Source organism: Sinocyclocheilus grahami, unplaced genomic scaffold (genome assembly GCF_001515645.1).
Source record: "Sinocyclocheilus grahami isolate Dianchi unplaced genomic scaffold, SAMN03320097.WGS_v1.1 scaffold473.1, whole genome shotgun sequence".
Taxonomy (NCBI): Eukaryota; Metazoa; Chordata; class Actinopteri; order Cypriniformes; family Cyprinidae; genus Sinocyclocheilus; species Sinocyclocheilus grahami.
Genome location: NW_015505652.1, coordinates 349077 through 367434, shown reverse-complemented (window position 1 = coordinate 367434; position 18358 = coordinate 349077). Strand labels below are relative to the sequence as shown.

General features: G+C 39.3%; 1 protein-coding gene across 2 annotated transcripts in view; it reads right to left on the bottom strand.

Moving 5' to 3' along the window:
* The window catches only part of LOC107553466 (human immunodeficiency virus type I enhancer-binding protein 2 homolog), a 71751-nt gene extending 60491 nt beyond the window's left edge, over positions 1 to 11260 (bottom strand). Inside the window, exons 1-2 of one of the 2 annotated variants that reach the window (XM_016235659.1) lie at positions 11094 to 11260; positions 6394 to 6462 (exon numbers count right to left, since the gene is read on the bottom strand). The gene's annotated coding sequence lies outside the window, so the exon portion shown is untranslated. Of the gene's footprint in view, positions 1 to 6393; positions 6463 to 6892; positions 7134 to 11093 lie in introns of those variants that run through there. The other variant, XM_016235657.1, reaches the window with a different exon arrangement.
* Positions 11261 to 18358: the final 7098 nt, after the last annotated feature.

Genomic DNA, 18358 nt, shown 5'->3' with positions numbered 1-18358 from the left:
GTCATCATTTACTCACCCTAAGATCATACTCTATAACTTTCTTTTTTTTGGTGGAACACAAAAGGTGTTTTAATAAATCAGAATTTTTTAAGAACATTCTTTCAATATAAAGTGAATGGGGTCCAAAATGGTCTATTCGACTAATGCATGTTGTTATTCTCAAAAAAAAATTCACATATGCCCAAATTTAGCATGATCTTGAGAGTTAATGAGAGAAGCGATGCCCGATTCATGCACAATTATTTTTAATCAAATCTTTTCAATGAATTGGTGTATCCAGTTAACAAAACCAGATGCGCGTTTGACCCCCAAAGCCCGGTTCGTTTGACTAGTGTGAGCGCTCCGTGCCATGCTCAAGCGCGGTTCGTTTAGCCGGCCCTGGCCCGGTTGGAAGAGGTGGGCCAGGACACGGTTCGGTTGGGCTCGGGCACGGTACACATGCAGTGTGAGCACTAACCACGCCGGAGCACGGAACAGATACTATTTTGTGTGCGCTATGTGCCTAGTGTGAGTACACCCTTATTTAAAGGGGGAATTCATCCAGAAAAAAAGGGAAATCTGTCATCATTTACTCACCCTAAGATCATACTCTATAACTTTCTTTTTTTGGTGGAACACAAAAGGTGTTTTAATAAATCAGAATTTTTTAAGAATTCACTTTCAATATAAAGTGAATGGGGTCCAAAATGGTCTATTCGACTAATGCATGTTGTTATTCTCTAAAAAAAAATTCACATATGCCCAAATTTAGCATGATCTTGAGAGTTAATGAGAGAAGCGATGCCCGATTCATGCACAATTATTTTTAATCAAATCTTTTCAATGAATTGGTGTATCCAGTTAACAAAACCAGATTGGTTCATGAATCAGACTGATATGTTTTTTAAAGTTTAATTTACTGACTTAGTGGACCCTTTTCACATTTTACCAAACTCTGCATGTTCGTGAGAGTTTATGAGAGAAGTAATGCCCGATTCATGCACGAACGATTCTTTTGAATCAAATCTTTTCAATGAATTGGTGGATCCAGTTAACAAAACCCAGATTGGTTCATAAATCAGACTGATCTGGTTCTTTAAGTTTAATTTACTGACTCGATAGACCCTTTGCATATTTCTGGGGTTCCCAGAAGCAGAAGTCATTTGAGTAAACTTCTACAGTAGTAAACGTAATACAATTTTTGTATTCCCATTTGCTCCAATAGAATTGGAAGAAAAATCAGTGAATAATAACCAAGTCTCAACTTGTATGGATGATATTTACAATATTTTTATACTTCTATGGTGCTTTTGTGTGTTTTTTAAAGCTTGAAAGCTCCAGTTCCCATTCATTTCAATTGCACGGACATTAGTCAAAATATCTCCTTTTGTGTTCCATGGAAGAAAAGAAAGTCATCTAGGTTTGGAACTACAAGAGGGTGAGTAAATGATGACAGAGTTTTCATTTTTGTGTAACAACTCCGTTAACTTATTTTCCGACCCACAGACAGTGTATCTAACGTAGCATTGTTTGTTAGAGAAAGGTGCGCTGCATGCGTGGTTGCTCGTAAACGGTTTAGGTGAATGAGAATGTATGTGTGTGCTCGTTGGTGCATACGTACGTGTTTCCGTGTGTCTTTGTATAACTGTATGTGTGTGGGTGGGTGCTCTATTTCTGATCAGATGAAACACCTGCACATACTATTGTTCTGCTTGGGAAAGATGAGACTAGTTTTGGTCCCTGTGCGCTATGTGCTTCATTCTTTATGTGTGTATGTGTGCGAGGAACCTTTGTTTCTCTGACCCAATACACTGTTGTCTTTTTTGCTGTTACCTAATTAGTCAGCAACGAGCTCATGTAATCTAGTGACATGTCTAGCGGCATAATAAATTCTTAATGTACTGAATCGATACAGACAGATCAATCAGAGCAAGGGTTGAGGGTCAAGAGTCTCCCGTCGTGTTGAAATTCACTCGAAGGCAGACGTACTGTATCTCCATTCATCCTCACACATGCTGCTTCCTGCTTTTATTCTTTTTGCTCTGTCTGTTTCTCTCTCTTCTAAGCTCCACTAATACAGCTTCTCTATCCATCTGATTCCGTCAAGGACAAAGCACAGTTCTGATAGGTTTCCATAGTAACAGAGTATGTGTTGCTGCTTTAGGGGGCTTTTGTGCATTGTCTTCTTCAGCGGGGTTCATATAAAAGCTCTTGGCTGACCGATAGCTCTCGTTTCCCTCAACCTCGAGTCGTCTGCGCGACCTGGAACCCCTGCAGCAGTTCAGATCATAAGCAGTCATCTCAGCATTATATATCAGGGAGGTCACGCTCTTCTGATGTGCGAGATCCTCCATTAGCATGATACACGCAACTGCTGACAGGGAAAAATTCATATAATCATCATGCATGGTGTTTTTGCTGCGCCGTGTGTTTTACTAAGTCGATCGCTCATACTAGACCGCCTCCTCCACTTAAGGGCTAATGGACGACTAAATGTATCAAGGAAAGATTTAAGTGATATCAGATGGCATAAAGGAACTGTAAACAGGCACTGCATTTGGGTAAATTATGTTGTACTACCTACACACTATGTCTAAGCGATGGAGTTTGTTTCATAGTGCAAACTGTAAGACTGACTTTCATAGGGCACACTGTAAGACTAACAATGTAGGAAATATTACTATTGTAATTTCACTGTAAAATAAAGATCATTGTTATTATTATTATTATGAACAAAATATTTATTTAAAAATATTGAACAAAAACAAAGTAGAAAATATTACTATTGTAATTTCACTAAAATAAAAATTATTATTATTATTATTACAACTTTTTTTCCTGCAAATCATGCAGCCTTATTTGAAAGTGAATAGGGCCAGTCAATAAACCTGAAAATCCTCACTTGTTTCAAAAGTTTACTCAAAAGACATAAACAACATGCAAATCAATGTGATTTTAATGTTCTAAAAAATTATAATAATCACTTACTAATTTTCTACAGTGTGAAGTCAAATCAAACTTACCATGTAAAAATTATGAGAACAACTTCACAGCTCAAATAAAATAGAATTCTAGAATGTTTTTTTTAATGATATTGATTTCAGATCCTCCAAAATTTGCATCCTCTGTAACATTGATTTTTGTTTTTAGTTTTTAATAAAAAAAAATAAAAAAAATCAACATTATTTGTTATTTGTTGTTATTTGTCTGAAACCAGAATATGTCTTAAAAGACACAGACTTTAATGTTTGCAGTCACGTTGCATGCACTTTAGCTTTACACAGCTACTTGCCAACATTTCAAGCAAGAAGAGCTTGCGGATGTTTTAGCCATGACTTGTACAGAAAAACAAGATGAAAAGGAGTCAAATAGTTCAATCCCTTACTCTCCTTGTACAATTTCATTCAGTTGTTCATTGCTTTCTATATATTTGGGGCAGAATGTGCACCTGATGACCATTCAGACAGATTTCAAACAGCATGCGCTGCAAGTTGGCTACAATCAGGGTTTTAAGTCCCAGACTAATTGTAATGATATTGATTTCAGATCCTCCAAAATTTGCATCCTCTGTAACATTGATTTTTGTTTTTAGTTTTTAATAAAAAAAAATAAAAAATCAACATTATTTGTTATTTGTTGTTATTTGTCTGAAACCAGAATATGTCTTAAAAGACACAGACTTTAATGTTTGCAGTCACGTTGCATGCACTTTAGCTTTACACAGCTACTTGCCAACATTTCAAGCAAGAAGAGCTTGCGGATGTTTTAGCCATGACTTGTACAGAAAAACAAGATGAAAAGGAGTCAAATAGTTCAATCCCTTACTCTCCTTGTACAATTTCATTCAGTTGTTCATTGCTTTCTATATATTTGGGGCAGAATGTGCACCTGATGACCATTCAGACAGATTTCAAACAGCATGCGCTGCAAGTTGGCTACAATCAGGGTTTTAAGTCCCAGACTAATTGTAGACTTTAAACATTAAAGAGCTGTAAGGCAGGAAGCACATCTCTCTCCAGAGAACTGTGGTCACTGCATTGCCAGCTCTGACCTTTTTGCCTTGGATGGAAGATGCCTGACCTGACAGCCCCTTAATAGGGTGAAAAGTGTCATGCACTATAGGGACAAACACCTACATATACACACACAGGTCAGGCGATGCCCTGACCGCGACCATTTTCTGACCAGTAATCCATAACAAAAATCCTCCATTGCCACACTGAGCTGAAAAACACTAGCAGGTGCACAGATTGCCTGTAAGTATTAGTCATAATGGCTGACTTGTCAATACTGGACTGTTGAGCATGCTCATGCTGGTCAAAAGTTCAACTGGTATTCATGGGCACTAACGTCACAAGAATGTCATTTCGAAAGAATGTTTGAAAATATTTTTCAAAATGCCTCAGCATTATTTACTCAACCAAAAGTCATTTTAGTAACACGCACAAAAAATGCAAACGCTGACAATGCTGATAATAATGGCTGAAAAATCTGTTAAAATTTAGATGGCAGAGACAAAAAATTTGACAAAAAATGTGACGTACGGTGTGCACTGACCAGTGTAGACCGATTAATGAACAAATGACTCTTGAGCTGCTGATTTTTAGTGAATTAAATCAGTGAATCAAAAATATACAGTGTAACTAGTTATTCTGATTGTTATAAGCCAGTACTTTTTAGTGAATCAAAAACATACAGCATGAGCAATGTAGTCTGATTCCAAAAATAAATGATCCTTTTGACCTGGTTCTTCAGTGATGAGTTGAATCCATCTGAAACACTGCCCTGTATAATTAACAGCATTAGCAAAGAGAGAGTTTCTTTCGTTTTCAGTTAAATATACTCAAGTGAATCTGAATCAGAATTAAATCAAGCAGCTTCGAATCGGGAGATATGCATCGATATTTACCCATACTCAGCACACCAATCTTCAGGTTCCATATTATTTGGCATGATAATTCACTTCAGAAGATCGCATTATACAGCATAAATCCAAATACTGACTTTAGTCCAAATGTGAAACTATTTTCCATACTCGAAGCACCCTTACTCAAGTTCCTGTCATTATCCTTGTCGTTTTGACCCACTTATAACTCAGCCCTTGCATCAAGAAGACTGACAGCATGACCTTTTGACCTCTCCATGCCCACCACGCTCAAGCTCCCTGAGGTAAACAAGGGCAAATGCATGCCACTCAGAAGAGGGCAACCTACAGCTCACTGTCGTACAGCTGCCTTTCTTCCAGGGGCCGCATGTTTTTCCAATTAGCACAGCGTATGATAACCAGAAGGCACTTTCCTGTCACCTCAAATCAGCAAAGAGCATCACAACACTCCTAGCCAATTGGAGTCAAGAGCAATCAAATGCCATTTGACCCACTGTGATACACATCGGCACGACAATCCCTCTCAGCCTTCCACATCGAAAAGCAAAATATAAAAATGTGTTGCTCAACATTACCTGAACTTTACAGACTAAACACAAACAGAAAAGTTAAATGACTTGCCTGTTTAATCACCCCGAGCAAACTGTGGTTACATCACCGGACTGCTTCAGGCATGGATCAACATTTGCCACCCACAATACTCTAGTCCAGACAGACACAACAGTTCACACTCTACCTACGGCCCAGTGCTAACCACCGAGCTCCACATTGACAAAACACACACCATAACAGACAGCGGCACCACACCCTGAATCATAAATACAATTTGCTCAGTGTAGTTGGTCCCTCAATTTTGTTGATCCACTGGCAGGCTTGTGTGGTGCCTGATGGTTATCAACGTTTTATACGTCTATTTTTACGGTGCAAACTATGTACAGTCACAAACAGCTCTTTGTATCCTGAGCATATGGTCGAGGTAGACTGAAAGAAAGAAAAACAGAAGAGGTCTAGCCTACAAAAAGAGTGGCACACAACAGAACATATACAGTACATCAGGCCTACCACCAAAACAATGCATGCACTGAAGATGACTGTATTCTAAAATAGATTCGAAACCTCGTTCTACTTTTACTATTTTCAGTTCCTCTTTTCGATTCCAGTCCCACATATTCGTTCTCTTTGTTATCTCAAACTCAACCCTGAACAAAGTTGACTGCAAGTTCATCAAAAGCGACTGAAAATAATGAGAGGCGAGAAATACTTCCCAAATCGGCGATGATATTCATCATTCTTATAATGAATAATTAGCCCAACTCAATTACCTGCTCATTAATTATTCAGCCCTATTAACAAAGCTCGGAAACTGCAGTTTAAAAAAAGCGCGATAGGTTTCGAGTAACACACCCTTGCGCAAATGTTTCTGGAGATGCTTTACCAAACACACAGTAACTTCTGATTGACGCAGCTACAAGCAAAGCATAAACACCTGTACTAATTTTGGCACAATGTATCTCAAACACATACTGTACCCAGTGTTTGGTTTTCTTGTCCTGATGGTCCCGGGAATCTAATCCAGGTACACACCCTCCTCACACACCCTGTTCAGAAAGAGAAAAGATAATGTCATTAGTGCATGCAACACTGGTTTTATTAAAGCACACACGCACCAACAAAAAATTTACAGCAGTGTTCAATATGCCAAGTCATCTAGTGCACAAGTTATCTATAATCGGACAAGGTATCTGCATTTAATCACTACACATTATCAGCAAAGGTATGTCGGTGGGTTAAAAAACTTGTTCCCGTAAGCTATTGAACTTGTGCAAAATGTGTCCAGCATGAGTCAGATCCCCTGTCAATGCCCGTTAACCAGCTGTCACTTCAGCCTGACTCCATATAGGACTTAAAAACAAGCAGCAAAGCAGCAAGAAACCACAAGCCACGGCACAACCAGCATTTCTTTACTTTCATTCTCATTCTTTTTCACCGCTCCTCCACTATCTCTCCCTGCCGGGGTCAGTTGCTCACCTGACATGGCATCCTTCAGATCCTCAGGGGCTCAAACCTCTTTCCTCTCTGCTGTGGCAGTCGCACAAGCCTGTACAATCACCATTCACTCACGTTCTCTGCGAGAAGCTATTTCCCTACCGCTGTCTGCAGCCTTCTCTCTCACTCTCTCTCTCTCTCTCTCTATCTCTCCCTCCTCCCTCCCGCACACTCTTTCTTTTGGTTGCTCCCACTCCTGCTACCTTCACTTGCTCAGAGAAAGGAGCAAAAGAGTGAAAAAACTATCATGTTTCTTCGGCGTAAGCAGCTGCTCTCTGATTGGCCGGATGGTCCGAAGGAGGCGTCAGCCACGGCGATGGCTGCAGGCATTAAAATAGGTCTCGCCTTGCCCTGCTGCTGCAGAAAACGAAAGAAAAGAAGGGCAGGAGAGCGAGTGCGAGCAAGAGACTACCTCTTTTTCAAAGCAGGAAGGAGGGGAGGCCGTGAGTATTTCCTGTTGTGCCGCTGAAGCGAGCGAGCGAGGACGTCATGCGCAGCATTCGCACTCTGGCGGGGTGTCAACACAGACGCCGGCTCATCTTGACACTTTCAAGACGGCCTCAGGATTACAACACACACATGCAGATTCCTCCCAGGATCTACACCGGATTAAATTTAACAGAGTTGTGAGTGAGAGAGCTAGTTTTATTACTGCTGTGAAATAGTAAGTATTGCTGTATAAAATGTTATGAGAACATTAAGACCACATTAAAAGAAGCACCTCCGCCAATCGCTCATCTCTGATTGTCTTCAGCAAGGAATCGGCCCCAAGTATGTGGCTACTCCAGATCGTATCTTCCTCCTAAATCTTGTATTCTCGAGCAGAAATCCAATTATGTAACCTGAAGCAACAGGTGGAAAAGCACAACCCAGATGCTGGCATCCATTCTGTCACACTGTTTAAGCGGTGATACGCCTCAACTGTTTCCTTCCATACCAGCACCATGAGAACAAATCCTTCCCCTCATCATGCACACAAAAACAACAGTCACCCACTGCACAATTTAGCATTTAACCACAACTGGTGCATGTCAGTTTTCCTGTACCAAACAGCAAAGCATGCCGCTAGCAACTAACCCCAAGGTCATGGATTCAAGCGATTAAATGTATACCTTGAATGCAAAAGCTGCTTTGGATGAAGGCATATGCTAAATGCATAATTGTAATTTCAAAATTGTTACAAAATTAGGTGTAGAAGCAATTATCACTCAGAAGTTGCTAGTAAACTTCACAAATATTTACAAAGTAACTGACAATTGAACATGAAATTTTTAAGTAGAAAGACCGATATAGTATTTTTTTGTCAAATGTACGCAAATAATCTTTATTTACAATTTTGAAAGAAAAGATGCAGCGGAGACCTTGATCCAATTAAAATGGCATGAGCTCTAAAGACTTGGAGCCAGTGCCTTCTTTAACCAATGACAGTGTGGTTTGACTAAGTGCTGTAGAGTGACCTTTGCCTTCCTAAATTTGTGCTGTCACAAAGAAAGCTTGTTGAAATTCCCATCAAAGTGGCACTTAAGAATGTGAAGCCTTTGAATATGCTTCCCTAATTCCAGGAACCCATTTGTTTATGTTGGCATTACTGAATGAAAGTCATTTCGAGAGGTGAATCATATATGTGTGTGTGTGTGTTTAAAGTGAGAACATAAGGTGGGTCAGTTTACCTTTAAAATCGACTTTCCATCAGAAACAATTACAAATAAATTGCCAGAAAGCCTAGATGTGTCAAAGCTCAACACGGAATCAATGTGATTGATTCTGTTGTGGAAAAAATGTGTAAGGACATTTGTCAAACCTCCAACTCTGTCTGTTGCTTCTTGATGGATAGAACCCAGGTGATGGAAAACAAAATGATGTTTATGTATCATATGTCAGTGTCTGGAAGAGATATGGTGGGTGTGTTTATGCATTGCACTGGACATATATATCAAGCCAGTGCAAAGGGCACTGGCTCATGTATTTGGCATAGTCAAATAAACTAATTTGCCTGATGGGTTGTAAATACTTGGCTACACCCTTGGCCCTGTCTCTGCTGGTGCGCTTGCTTGTTACATAACCCTACTGCCCATTCCTAACGGATGTACAATATATAGTATCTTATATTAATCATGGAAGAACAGAACAGTAAACGTTTTTCACAAAAAGGCTCTCCTGTAGCTCAAACAGTAGAGCATGGTGCCAGCCACACCAAGGTAATGGGTGTGATTTCCAGCGAAAGCAAGAACTGGAAAAAAAAAATGTAATGTGTACCTTGAATGCAATGTAAGTCGCATTGGATGAAAGTGTCTGCATAAAGGTAAATGACAAAAAGATTGTGGTTCACAAAATTACATCAATATAAAACATTACAGCAAAAAGCTGCTCCCTAAAAAAAGAAAATCATTAGCTATGTTTCCATCACCCTATTTTAATGCGCATTTTGAAGTGGCTATGGCATGGGAAATGCAAAAATTTTGAATAAAAATCCCTTAATTCGCAAAAAAGTTTTTACGCACGCTTGAGGTGGTTTTTGACTTGTGCAAAAAAGGGTTGATGCGAATAATGGGAGAGGGAAATGCATTTTGCGAATAAATTCCTCCAAGCGCATCAAAAAATCATGTGACTTTGCGCTATGGGACAGCAAAAGCTGACTAACCAGCGGACCGATCTCATCCCACAGCATCTGAAATGTTGTTATGGTCATTTGGAAATGCACGAGCAAAGCCTCTCAAAGTTTTATGTATAATTGCCTCCCAAAAATGTCTTTAACGACTGCGTTCCCAAACAGCAGCATCCACCTCCGAAAGCAATGACCGCATTCATTGTTTCGTCTGCTCGCTCTGAGGCGCAAGTAATTTATTATAAAAAAAGTTTTTACGCACGCTTGAGGTGGTTTTTGACTTGTGCAAAAAAGGGTTGATGCGAATAATGGGAGAGGGAAATGCATTTTGCGAATAAATTCCTCCAAGCGCATCAAAAAATCATGTGACTTTGCGCTATGGGACAGCAAAAGCTGACTAACCAGCGGACCGATCTCAATACACAGCATCTGAAATGTTGTTATGGTCATTTGGAAATGCACGAGCAAAGTATGTCATCAAAGTATTTCTGTATAATTGCCTCCCAGAAATGTCTAACACGACTGCGTTCCCAAACAGCAGCATCCACCTCCGAAAGCAATGACCGCATTCATTGTTTCGTCTGCTCGCTCTGAGGCGCAAGTAATTTATTATATATGAAAATTATTATATTCTCCTACTTTTCTTAGTGATTTATAGTGCCTGTTTATCAGGAATTTGCAATTTTGTTCTCTTTGACTTGTTGGATGGAAACGATGCTTGTTTGCAATGTTTTATGCGATATTCCATTTTTGCGCATAAGTTAAATTCGCAGCTTTGGATGCAAACCCGGCTATTGTATATTTTAGAAATGTCCACTGCAAAGCTATATAAGACCTACAATTTCGGTATACTTCATTATTATTTATCTATAATAATAGTATAGCCTCCAACTAAGCTTTAACATGTAACTGCTGGTTGTTAAATTCATCTGTTTTGCATAAAAAATAACAAATGGCTGAAATACAGTATTAGAGCTGTCAATTTGGAAAGTTGTAAAAAATGTAATATTAATACATTAACATTCTTTTGTATGTATTTTTATGTTGCCACATTTAAAAAAAACATACATAATTGTTCCATCCTATCACTGCATGGTCACTTTATAGCAGGTGCCATCTGACTTGAGCAACAATCGCGTGTCGAGAGTCTCCCTAAAGGGGCCCTTCACTGACTGAGAGCGCGTCATGGAACATTCCCGGAACGAGCCAAAGTCCCACCCACCTTCTCTCCTGCTCACACACATACACGCGCACAGGCGGTGTGGTGTGTACATGAAAATATCAGATCACAACATTACCCATGCTGAAAAAAAAAAACAACACAAACAGCACAGACCCTTCAACATTAATGACATTCGCTCTCAAGATAGCGATTCATGTCGCTTTTCGCACCAGCAGTGCAAATTCCTTAGGATATTACGCAATATTCACTATCTCCAACCAGGCAAACGGGGTATTCCCCACATGTCCCAATAAGCGGCGGAGACCCATCCGCAATTCATTCTCACTTAATCGCGCTTTCAAAAGAATGTCACTCCCTGGCATTCTAAGAACAAGGTGTACAAGACTAGAACTTACCGGTAGAACGTTTTCAAATCCGCCTACAACGTTCCAAAAGAGTGTCAAACGCCACTGTCGCTTTCAGCTCTGACTGACACAAAATATCAGTTCAGCTCGAATTGTGACGCAACGACAACTCTGCAGACGCCAGGTGTTGGAGTACAATGTAGCCTAGTGCGTCTTTGCTTCAGGAAGAGATGAAAGTGAGTTTGGGGGGGGGTTATTCCTAGCGCCGCTTCCCAGAATAGAAAAGCGAGAGAGGGAGAAGGAGAGAAAGATCAGTGTGATTGTGACGTCATCGGATCCCCCAGCGCGCGTCCCGGGGGGGTGTGGGGTTGACCGAGACTACCCGCCTGCCTGGCCTCTTCCTTGTCTTGATAGAGGAGGGAACTCCCTTGGTGACATTTCTCCAGTTGCTCGAGGAGACTGAGGTTTGGCGCTGTCTACAGAACACAAGGCACAATTTGATGCATCAGGGCAGGGCGAGAAAGCGCAGTGACATTTGGTCTACATGATTAGCACATCACAAGAGCAATAGAGTAAGATATCATTTTGAAATGCCCTGAGGAGTATTAAATGACAAATTTAGATTTATAATCTGTACCAAGATCTAAATGCTATCATCCACGAACAACTGCTCAATAGCCTATGTGACTTCTTCCAGCATCAAATTGTTCTGTTTTCTACTCTAAAATCATGGCAGTGACCTGTTTTCCCTGCTTCCATGCATGACACATATTGTTTAGGAAAGAAAATCTGTAGGCTGTAAATATAGAGACACCTAGTTCTGCATCATTGACAGTACACACACACACACACACGATTGACAATTAATAAGTCGATTACTTTCCAATATTACTTAAATGCCTCAAAATGCAGGCTTTTTCTGAGTAAATGTAACCCCTCTCTCCCGGGTCCTCTCCACCACACCTCATTCTCGCTCCGAGTGGGTCTCGAACCCAGCTCTCCGGCATGGGAGACGGGCACACTAACAAGGAGGCTAAAGACAATACTAGAAATTGCAGTTAATGCATAACCATTGGGACAACAAAATGCTCAGTGGGTCAGCAAAAACATGTGGAGAAGAAAAGATGCATGTTAACTGTAAAAGAATTAGGAATTAAGGTGAAGAATTAGGTGTGAAATCACCAGGAACCATTTAGTCCCCAGGGCCACCATTTTCCAGAATGGCAACCTACCTGGAGTCTCCAGAAGTACAAGGTGTCAGGTTCTCAGAGACTTCGGTTAAGTATAGAATCCTAAAAAATTACCCCTACTTAATAAGAATCACATACTGAAGTGTAGTAAAATGCTTGAAAACTGTTTTATATATATATATATATATGCTTTATAGACAGATAAGTTGAGAGTGACTCTTGAAGGACCAGTACCACATCCTCTTGTAACCCTGTTTGAAGAATTTATCTTCTAGAAGTTTTGGGAGTTCATTTTTAGTCCATCTCGAGATTTTATCTGTAGAAGATAACCTGCTTAATAATTATGCACACCTGAATATAAGGCGTTTTTCACTTCCAGCCGTCATGAACAATAATATATAGATTATAAGTGATTACATACAAGTATAATAGTAGTTATAATTATTGGTAAAATGTGCTTGGAAAAAAATATAATCAGAATATCAACTTGCATAATAATTATGCATGCACTGTATTTTTCCTCTTCTGCTGTCGAGGTAATGCAAGAAATGTTGTGATTGGTTGTCAAGGCAGCCAATCAGAATTTAGCAGCCTCGGTCTCTGATTGGCTGGAATTATGGCACATTGTAACGCTGGGGTGTGGTGAGCAGGCGAGCTGTTGGCATTTAACCAACACTGAGGGCGGGCATCAGGTGAGCAAGCTAGTGAAACATTGCACGCGCAAAAGAGAAGGTCTGCACACATCCAAAAATGTATTTTAAATGCAAAATTGATTTCCATGCACTCGAAAGACTTTTTTCTTTGCGAAACGAACATTTTCTCCACAAAACTCAGATCGCGCGCGTGCAAAATGCACTTTTGTGCGCTCAAAATATTATCTTTCGCGCGCAGAATTGTGGCAGAATTGTAATCCCATAGGTCTCCGGCATGGGAGGCGGATGCACTAACAAGGAGGCTAAAGATTGCAGCCACTAGTGTCAGTCGCCAGTGCGTCTCTTGAGATCAGGGGAGTGAGGTTTACCTGCACAGCACCTACTCGCTGGCCTCCGTTACATAAAGGCTTAACCAGAAGTGTAAAATTATATACATGTAAACATGGTTATTGTTCATGTGTATGTAGGCCTTGTTTGGCCCCAAATAAAGAGACTATAAAGAGACTGTTAAAGTAAACTATTTTATTTTTACTATTTATAATTTTTTCTTAGCTCTATAGCCATACTGTTTCATTCTTATGTACGCATGAGAGGCCTCATTTATAAAATGTTGCGCAGAAACCATCCTAAATTTGATCTTACAATCTTCTCTCAAATATGCGTATGTGTGATTCACAGAATGAACGTACGCACAGAAAACACATGTACGCCTCTCTTTCAGATGTGAAACCTATGAAATATATTTAAATAATAATCTTGAACTTGCTCTCAACTGAATGACAAGAATACTCAGACAAGAAATAGTGTGTACGCTAGGCACTTTTCCACGTCAAAACCAGTTATGAGCATTGGCATGGATTTAAGCATACACACTCTCTAAGATCAAATCTGAGCGTACGCACGCTTTATAATATAAATGAGGCCCTATAGGTTTTACCTTATGGGGTGCCATTTGTGTCAAAAATGAGTCGACTGCTTTGTGTTTTGTACTATACATTTGTCTTTGTCTACAGTCATTGCCTACTTGTTCAGGTAAATCAGTATATGTAGGCGTGTATGTTGTTAGTTGACGTCTAAACCTGTCGTCCTGCCTGCTTTTTCTCTGTCATTTAATTACTGTCGTCCTTATTGTCGTTTTGTTCTGTCGTCTTGTTCTGTCGTCCTAACTGTCGTCTTATTCTGTCGTCCTACCTGTCGTCTTGTTCTGTCGTCCTAACTGTCGTCTTATTCTGTCGTCCTACCTGTCGTCTTGTTCTGTCGTCCTAACTGTCGTCTTATTCTGTCGTCCTACCTGTCGTCTTGTTCTGTCGTCCTAACTGTCGTCTTATTCTGTCGTCCTACCTGTCGTCTTGTTCTGTCGTCCTAACTGTCGTCTTATTCTGTCGTCCTACCTGTCGTCTTGTTCTGTCGTCCTAACTGTCGTCTTATTCTGTCGTCCTACCTGTCGTCTTGTTCTGTCGTCCTAACTGTCGTCTTATTCTGTCGTCCTACCTGTCGTCTTGTTCTGTCGTCCTAACTGTCGTCTTATTCTGTCGTCCTACCTGTCGTCTTGTTCTGTCATCAATACCTTAATCAGCTCAGTAAAGTTAGTTTCACATTTCATATTTGACTAGGCTGCTTTAGGAACCGTCTGCAAATTCACAAACGAAGTGGAATAATTCATTCAAATTAATGTTCACAGGACTATAGTAAATGCCTAGTGGGCAAACTGACTAAATATATTTTGCCAATGTCTCGCCTTAGACAATACTTCCAACATCTCCCTTACAGTCTGTACAGTACACAAATATTTTCATGAAAAATTAGGCTACTGTATTTTTTTTCTTCATGTTCCAAAGGTTGTAGGTTGTAGAAGACTGACTTATTACAGGTGAAATTTTGCCAATACCTGCTTTACTGGACGTACAGTGCACAAATATGTTTAGAAAAAAGTGAAACTAACCGACAGAACAAGATGGTGGTAAAGAGGACAGAATAAGATGACAGTTAGGTTGACAGTAAAGACGACAGTAAGGATGACAGAACAAGATGACTGTAAGGACGACAGAACAAGACTACAGTAAGGAAGACAGAACAGGACGACAGTTAGGGCGACAGAACAAGAAGGCGAGTAGGGATGACAGAACAAGACGACAGTAAGGACGACAGAATAAGACAATAGTTCGGACAACAGAACAAGCCGGCAGAACAAGACGACAGTTAGGTCGTCAGAATAAGATGACAGTTAGATCGGTGGACCAGATAAAACACTGCTCCATGCTATTATAAATGTTTGAATGTCATGAATCACAATGCACTTTTATTTCCCAGAAGTGATCACCACTAGACATTCCTAGAAGCAAATCATAACTCCCATGACTGTTATCACTGAAACATATTTTTATCCTTAACCTCCTCCTTCACATCTTCATTTATATACTTAATTTATATATGTCTGATATACTGTATGTTACATTAATACAGATGTAGTAGCTTTATACTTTATTGTTTACAAGCAAGGAAATGAAGGGAGGGCCTTTATATCTGTACGTGCTGTTGTGCCACAGCTCTGTTTGTGAATGTGTGCATGTACATATGTGTGTGTGTGTGTGTGTGTGTGTGTGTGTGTTTAAACAAAAGTGCTGGTATTAGCAAGAGCATGACTGACTCATGACATGACTCATGATGTTTTTGTAATAGCCTACCTTGTCACGTTTAAAGGGGTCCTATTATGCTCTTTTACAAAGTCTTGATTTTGTTTTGGGGGTGTACTAGAACAGGCTCTCATACTAGGTTGTTCAAAAAACACATTATTTTCATATATTTTACATTATTACAACACCTCTCTCCCCAGTCTGACATGAACGGCTCGAATAGTTCCTGTATCAAATGAAAGCCAGCCTTCTGAAATATGAAATGTGCTGTGATTGGTTAGCTGGGCCAGTGTGTGTTGTGATTGGCAGCACTCGGCGCTTGGTCGGGAAATGTCATACTCTATATAACTATATACATGATGTGTTAAATTGATCAACAGTTTATTTTTATAATTTATATTTATTTTAGTTTTGATCATTTATTTGTATTTAATGTATTGCATTGAACTTTCTAAGACCTATATCACAGTTTTCACAAAAGTTTTCAGTTTTCATAACTGTTTTCAACATTGATAATAGTAAGAAAATCAGCATATTAAAAAGATTTCTGAAGGATCATTTGACACTGAAGACTGGAGTAATGGTATAAAAAAGTAATGATTTAAGTAATGACTTAAAAAAATTAAAAAATCGCAAAAGTTTGAACAGTATGTATATACACTGAACAAAATTATAAACTTTTGTTTTTGCCCCCATTTTTCATGAGCTGAACTCAAAGATCTAAGATTTTTTTTCTATGTACACAAAAGGCCTATTTCTCTCAGTTCTTGCATGGCCAGCATACTCACCGGATATGTCACCCATTGAGCATGTTTGGGATGCTCTGGATCGGCGTATACGACAGCGTGTTCCAGTTCCTGCCAATATCCAGCAACTTCGCACAGCCATTGAAGAGGAGTGGACCAACATTCCACAGGCCACAATCAACAACCTGATCAACTCTATGTGAAGGAGATGTGTTGCACTGCGTGAGGCAAATGGTGGTCACACCAGATACTGACTGGTTTTCGGACCCCCAATACAGTAAAACTGCACATTTTAGAGTGGCCTTTTATTGTGGCCAGCCTAAGGCACACCTGTGCAATAATCATGCTGTCTAATCAGCATCTTGATATGCCACACCTGTGAGGTGGATGGATTATCTCGGCAAAGGAGAAGTGCTCACTAACACAGATTTAGACAGATTTGTGAACAATATTTGAGAGAAATAGGCCTTTTGTGTACATAGAAAAAGTATTAGATCTTTGAGTTCAGCTCATGAAAAATGGGGGCAAAAACAAAAGTGTTGCGTTTATAATTTTGTTCAGTGTATATACTGCTTTATATATAAAATTATATATAATTTTTTATTGTTTCTTATGCTTTACACCTGCTGTTCCTTTCTGAAATAAACCAGATCAGAAATGTTTATTAATGAATAGGTAATCCAAAGCCACATTCTTCATAATTAAGATGTCAAAACAAGCAGACAGCAGCAAACTTCCTCATGCTTTCTTTGAGACACAGAGTCCCACTTCTCTTACCACTTCAATAATCTGAGAGAAGTCACGTACACACTCACTCACACACACACACACACACACACACATATATATATATACTGTATATGACACAGAGGAATATAGCCCAAGGCTGTATCTGTTTCTCCAGTAGAGATAGTGTAATATTGCTTCAACAGCAGTCATCCTGCCAGAGCTTACACAGAGGGATCTGCCTCTCCCTTTTCCACTCCCAGTTTTACCCCTGGTGATCTGCGACTTTTGTGCGGCTTTCACATCCCCGTGATTAACCTCATACTCAGCAACACATCATTCTCAGGAATCCCAGAGCTTTCTTTCTGCTCTTATAGCACTGCCAGGAAATTACATAAGAATATGTTACACTTGACAAAGGTCAGGTTGTCTGTGCAATAAGGCAGGGCACTAATGTGTGAATCCTTGCCAAAGATCTCCTTTCATCTCATGTACCTAAGCTGTAAAACCGCTCTGTAAAACTGACAAAGGCCTGGCGAGTGGACACACCTAAAGTCTCAGAGTCCATACCATTTCAAATACTCCTTTGTTGGGTCTGCTGACTATAAAGAGAATGCCGCTATGATTCATTCGTTTGTTCAATGACAAGATGTTACCTGACATGCTTTCTAATGAATCACAAATCTTAAATTAATATCTGTTAAAAGAACATCAACAGTGTCATTAAATTAATCTTTATTAGTTTGTTTTTTCATATACTAAGATTTTATCTTTTTGAAATATTGAAATATAGCAGTTTGGAAATCGGTGTCAAAGGTATTTTCAATGGCGGTCATACTGTAAAAAGAGGAGCTGGTTTGAGGAGCTGCCTCAAGTCCTCTGGTGGTTAAGAATGATATTGATAATTTGGGCTGATTAACCTCAAGTTTATTTTATTACTATTGGTAATGTTTAAAACATAATTTTAATTATAAAACGAAAAAATAAAATAAAGTCATGGCCGTCACATAAAGCAGTAAAAAAATTTTATAGGACGCATTACATTGCTCAAAAGTGACAGTAAAACATTTATAATTTACAAAAGATTTCAAATAACTGATAAATATTCAAATAAATATTCGTTTGAACTTTCTATTCATCAGACAAAAAAAAAATCCTGAAAAAAAATTACTGTGACCAAAATATTAAGCCGAGCAAATGTTTTCAACATTGATAATAAGAAATGTTTCAGTAAATCAGCATATTTGATTCCTTCTGGAGGATCATGTGACACTGAAAAAAATGGAATAGCAGCTGAAAATTCAGCTTTGCCATTACAAGAATAAATTATATTTAAAATAGTACATTTAAAAAGAAAACAGTTATTTT